This window comes from Octodon degus, unplaced genomic scaffold (assembly GCF_000260255.1).
Source record: "Octodon degus isolate 3935 unplaced genomic scaffold, OctDeg1.0 scaffold00189, whole genome shotgun sequence".
In the NCBI taxonomy this organism is placed as follows: Eukaryota; Metazoa; Chordata; class Mammalia; order Rodentia; family Octodontidae; genus Octodon; species Octodon degus.
Genome location: NW_004524765.1, coordinates 2151418 through 2157615, shown reverse-complemented (window position 1 = coordinate 2157615; position 6198 = coordinate 2151418). Strand labels below are relative to the sequence as shown.

General features: G+C 45.6%; 2 non-coding genes across 2 annotated transcripts; one reads left to right on the top strand and one right to left on the bottom strand.

Annotated features, from left to right (window-relative positions):
* Positions 1-5135: 5135 nt before the first annotated feature.
* On the bottom strand, positions 5136-5207 carry Trnap-agg. The gene has a single exon. It is a non-coding gene; the product is annotated as a tRNA-Pro (tRNA).
* Positions 5208-5712: 505 nt separating this feature from the next.
* On the top strand, positions 5713-5794 carry Trnal-aag. The gene has a single exon. It is a non-coding gene; the product is annotated as a tRNA-Leu (tRNA).
* The last annotated feature ends 404 nt before the right edge of the window (positions 5795-6198 follow it).

Here is a 6198-nt window from a genome sequence, read left to right as displayed (position 1 = left end):
CATCCGTTTCTCTTTCTTTTTGATGTTTCTTCCCAGTTTACAATATCTACTGTACATTTTGGGTCTTGTTTACTCTTTCAACTTCTCACACAAGAGAGATGGTGCAGTATTTGCACAAGAGTCTGGTGTATTCCATTTGTTTATGAGTATGCTCTCATGTTGCATCCATTTATACATAAGTCTCCAGGTTCTCCTCCTTTATGGCTAAGTAGTACTCCATTGTATAAAAAGACATCTCTACTTTTTTATCCATTCCTCAGTTGATGGGCATTTGTGTTGTTTCCAAGATCTAACTATTACAAATTGTGCTGCTATAAACATGGGTACACATATGTTGCTGTGGTATAATGTTTTAATTTTTCTGGGAAGATACACAGAAGGAAAATAAGTTGAATGGAACTTCTAATCTTAGTGTTTTTAGGAATCGCCACGCTGATTTCCACAGTGATCACACCAGTCTACCCTCCCACCAACACTGGAGAAGGGCTCCCTTCTCCCCACAGCCCTGCCAACATTTGTTATTGGCCAACTTCTTGAGGTAACCATTCTTTCTGGGGTGTGATGGAATCTCAGTGTTGTTTTAATTTGCATCTCTCAAATGACCAATGATACAACTCAGCTTCCTACACTTCTTACCTCATGTACACAGACATGGACTTGAAATGCGCTCTACCTACAAATTCACATTCAAAACCCTGGAAGAGCCATGAGAGTCCTCTGCTTGTCCACGGAGAGGCAGGCTCCAGTTTGACTCAACACCTGGAACAGATATTTGCCTATCCATGTGTATTTTGTGACCAGCGACAGGGTCTGTATTCCACACAGCCCTCCCTCCACTGTCCCCAGCTGCCAGCAGTGTTTCTCCGGACCACACAGTGACTGATCCTTCAGCACAAAAATTTATTTGCACAGGGCTGACAAAGTCCTGTTGGCTCACCCAGGCCTTGCCTTAGCCGTAGCTTTCCCCTTCTTTGTTGGTCCCCCTAGAATGGACTTTTGTTCCTCATTTTGCTACATCAGTTCTCAGAAGGACTCTTCTAGAATGGCCCTGTCCTGTGCAACCCCGTGATGTCCTACGACATCATCTGGCCTGGTTTGCTCCAACCACATGAGCCAGGTGCCACCCTCTGCTGCAACAGTTCTGGGGAGCTGTGAGGAGCCGGCTAGGGTGGTGACCTGCACTTCCTTCTTTGTGCCTTCCTTTGGGTCATGACCTTTAAAGCTTATGCACAGCATCTACAGAGCCACACTGTAGCTGGGTGGAGAGTGGCCAATGAGTATGTCCAGGCTGCCCAACCCGCTCCACACATCTTCTTCCAGAGCCCTCTCATTAAGCCTTCAGTCCTGGTGTCCCAGGATCAGGTCTCCCTTGTCTTCCTGACACCAGGGACCAGTTTCATGGAGGACAACTTTTCCATAGAGGAGTGGTCATTTGAAAGTAATTTTTCCCTTTTGAAAGCAGCTCTCTGGTGACTTTTGCTGCTGGCTTATTTTGGCTGGGGTTAGTCTTGGGCTGTCAACCTCGTGACTGACACAAGTGTGCAGGGTGGGGCTGGGGGAGGGGGCTCATGGAAGTGGTGAGAAAAACAAGGGGCCGGGCTATTCAGGACTGAATTAAGTGTCCAAGTCTGATTTAAAGCCTGCCTCCAGATATAGCTACAGAACTACAGTAGGTCAGCTTACTTGCCACTACAAAAGCCTGATACTTAATTGTTACTTGTCACTCACTGCTAGGATTTGATATGAGTCTACAAGGAATTGATTTTGGTCTTTGTTTTCTAGTCCAGTTTAATCAGAGTGCTCTGCTAATGTTAATCTCTGTAGCTGCTCAGGTCCACCACAGATCCTCAGACAATGAATTCTCAGTGTACAGCAATAGGTCACAGTAGGGCTCTCAATCCTGCTAGAATCTCCTGCCATCACTGATCTGACCTGGGTAGAGCTCAGGCAGTAATTCTAGTCAAGGGAAGGACTGAAAATACATTTCAGACATTTCACTGATGATGCTCCACCCACTCACCCACTGCTCCTTGCCTGCCTTGTGGTGGGTTCCTAACTGGCTGAAGATAGATACCTGACCACAGCCCCAGGAGCTGGGGACTCCACCTTAGCAGCTCTTATTACTTTGGGATTTAAAACACAATGCATTCACCAAATATTTATGGAGTATTTCTTAGGTACTAAGGACTTGTCTAACCTCTAGACTTCAGCTATAAAGATCCATTCAAGTGACAGTGAGAGGGAAATAATGTTAAAGAACAATAGCAGTGAGAGTCAGGTGGTGGCCTGCACTGTGAGGAAAGTTAAAGAAAGGAGGTGGACAGCAAATAGGAAGTTGCTGTTCATCGAGGTGGCCAGAGAAGCCGGCTTGGAAAGCTGACGACTGTGCTGAGATCTTTTTTTTTTTTTTTTTAACAAATGCAGTGAGAGGGGTTGATTCTCCCTTTTGAAATTTTTTTAATTAATTTTAATGAGAAAAAATAGCAATGAAACAGTCTCAAAAGAGGTTAGTAGAACAGTTACAATAATTAATACACTGCATATTGTTGTCTTTGTAGCAGTTATTCAGAGGACAAGATGCAGACATGATATCTTGTCTAGACAATATAAGTACAGACCTTTCTTTTAATTGAACTAATAGAAGGTAGCTGCATATCTATCCTATTTTGTATATATGTACACATAATTTTTCATTACAAAATGATCCTTCATTTATGTCCCCTTTTTTTGATTTGTTTTGTCAGAAATGGGTGTTCTGTTGTTGTTACAGAAACTGTATTTGGAAAACTCTTTAAAAGACCTTTTCATACTTGATGCCAGTTCAACTATTATAGGTACTTGAATTCAGCAAAATAGCCCAATATAGTCCAATAGTCTATAATAGTAGTGGGTTGTCAGCAGAACTGGCAAATGTGTGAAGTTGTTGACATGAGCCTTTTACAGCTCAGCCTTATACAGCTCAGCATATTAATACAGCATTACTTTCTATACCTCATGGTTATACTTTTCTTCTGGATAATTAAGCCCAAGTTAAAGCAAGATTTATATAAGTAAAAATTTAGCTTTTGTAAAGAGGGGCTGCAAGGATAAGCCAATATTTTGGCCCTAGCTCTTCAAGTTCAATGAGGACTCAGGACATAAGAGAACCTGTGCTGTGACATCCTGCAACTCAGTGGTGTACCAAAATTTCTGATCAAGGAGATTATGGGGCCACAGAGGAAAGTGATCAATGATGTAGAGTGTACGTAAGGAGAGTCACACGGAGAGAAAACATTTTCTCAGGCTTTCATAGAGAGCAAATTGGTCAAGCAATAGCCATGACTCACCCAGATGGCTGACACTGATAAAAGACCTACAAGGTGCTGTACATGGTTTCAGAGTAAATCCTGGGGGATTCTGACTCTGCTGAGATCATAAGGAAGAGAGGGCGGGGGCCACACAGTGTGGGGTATGATTACTCTTCGGGAGAGGAATAGGCTCAGCCCTGAGGCCAGCATGTCCAAGGGGCCCAAAGGATTCATGTAATTGGAATGGAGGGAGAACAGGGACAAAGAGAGTTGAGAAATGAGGGTAAAGAAATGAAGGGAGTCCAAGAAATAGATCAATATGGGGCTTTTTAAAGCCAAGGCAAATTGTTTTCAATTTATGCTCAATAAAATAAAGATATGCAGAGGAATGATATCCTCTATCTTGGGTTAAAATAGGATCATTCTAACTGTTCGGATGAAAATAGGCTGATCAAGCGCATGGACAAAACAAGGAGAGCTTGTGGCTATGCCGAGGGTACATATGAGGCGCGATGGTGGAGACAGTGGTGGTGGAGGAGGAAGAGGGCTGTGCTTAGATTCTCTGAAGTCAGAGGCAGCAGCATTTGTTAAGGGAATAGATGTGGGTTGTAAGAGAAAATAATAAAGGATAATCCCAAAATTATTTTGCAATTCTTCCAAATATCTGGAGAATTGCCAGAAGTTAAATGCGACACAGCGTCACCTGAAATGAGTTTTAAAGCAGTAGGGGTGGCTTTCCCTGCACTCTAGAGGAGGACACACCAGACTGCACTGGAAGATGTGGGACCTGCACTCCCTGCAAAGAGGGGATGGGGCAACCATCTAGCTCTCCTCTAGGGAAGGGACCCCCTGCACGCACACACTCACACACACACACTTACACACACACTCACACACTTGCACACTCGCACACTCGCACCCTGCTCCCTCCAACCACTGAGCTGTCTCTTCTGTCAGGTTTCTTGGTTTTACCACAGCTCATTTCTGTGACTTGGGAAGGTCAAGAGGATCCCAGGGAGACACTAGGTTGGCTCGCGGCTGGGTCAGAAGTCAGTTTAACTAGTGAAGATGCTGTGCAGGTGTAGGAGTGACAGGGGCCTCAGAAGGGGGCCGCGGAAGGGGGCTGCAGAAGGGGGCCACAGAGGGCCTGGGGTTACTATGTAAAGGGCATGGTCTCTGGCCCGGCCTGTGCAGAGCAACCCCAGGCAGACTGGGAGACAATTAACAATGGCCTTGCCAGGGCCCCATGCACTTCTACTTTAATTGGTCTGAGAATGGACCCAGCAGGGAAGGGTTAATAGTGTCATGGGTGCTCCGAACAGGGCACAGAAATCCCTGCTGAGCAGTTCATCTCCAGGGGCCCACCTTACCCCGCACCTCCTCACTCGCAGACCACCTCGCAGAAGGACTTGAACAGGGAAGGGAGCACGGGCTTCGTGTGACAGACCGCAGTGCATGTGCCGACCGGCAGAGCCCCGCACCCAGACAGGTCCCTAGGATAACAGCGGAGGGAAACCGATAACAGGCACCTGAGTCCTGAATGTGCAAGTTCTAGATGATAAAAAAAATGTGTGAGAGAAATAGTGGTTGACTTTAGTATAATGATCCATGATACATACTGGCATCTGGTGTTCGCCCTCATGATTCAACACAAAAGGCTTTTTTTTTTTTTTTTTTTTTTTTTTGGTGGAACTGGGCATTGAAAAAGGAGTTTTCCTAAAGACGAAGCAAGAAAATACTAAGTAATGCTATATATAAAATGCTGTTTCTTTATAGTATTATGAAATATAGATGGTGGCCACGTGGTGTGAGGTTGTTCTGGGGAGACAGTAAACAAATAAAAAAAAAGGGCTCGTCCGGGATTTGAACCCGGGACCTCTCGCACCCTAAGCGAGAATCATACCCCTAGACCAACGAGCCACAAGGGACTCCAGCCATACTTCAGTACTTCCATAGGAAAGGCGTAGGCACATTCGTAATTGGTTGCAAAGGGCTCCTTAATGGGCATGGGGTGACGCTTACTGGATAAATGAAGTCACTGCTGTCTCTTGCCTAAGTTTTAATGAAGCCCTGAAAACACAAGAGTTTTCTTAAAAGGAAAATCAGGCGTTACTCAGAAGCACTACGCCGCAGGTTTTTCCTGATTGAAGAGAGGGAGTCAGGGGCAGTCCGGTGACCCGGGGCGGGCGCCTGCTTTCCGCGTCCGGTGGAGGCCCCTGGAGAGGTGGGCGGGGCGGATCGCACTGCCCTCGGGGCGCCCTGTACGCCCGGCGCCGACCGCCAGTGCCGCTCCTTTCATCTCCCTAGAATACTGTGGTTTAGAAGAACAACAAAACCCAAAGCAGAAGAGGGGGGGGTAGAGAGACAGAGAGAGGAAGCAAAGAACCTGTCAGAACTACGAGTGAAGGCAACGCTGAAAAGAGGAGGTAGCGTGGCCGAGCGGTCTAAGGCGCTGGATTAAGGCTCCAGTCTCTTCGGGGGCGTGGGTTCGAATCCCACCGCTGCCACATGTTTTTGCACCAATGTACAGCTTTGTTGAAGAGGCACCGTTTCCTCAATTCTCCTGTTACCTAACCACTAGGTAAACACGTACTTTATTTAATAGTTGTAGACTTTTTGCAACTGGTAGGAGGAACAAGACAGGGAGGCAGGAGTGAAGAGAAGGAATGGAATGTAAAAAGAATTAAGACGTGCTATGTACACGATTAGTATAATCATTACGTAGTACAAACATATACTAATAACATTTTAAAATAATAATAATGATGATGATAATGATAATAATCTGCAGTCTTTAAACACAGCAGCACCCTGGCAAGGTGCCTCTGAATGACAGCTTCCCTTCTGGAGGCAAAGTGCTGAGACGTTAACAGCAGAAACCTCTCCGCAGTGACAAGAAGGAGGAGGAGGA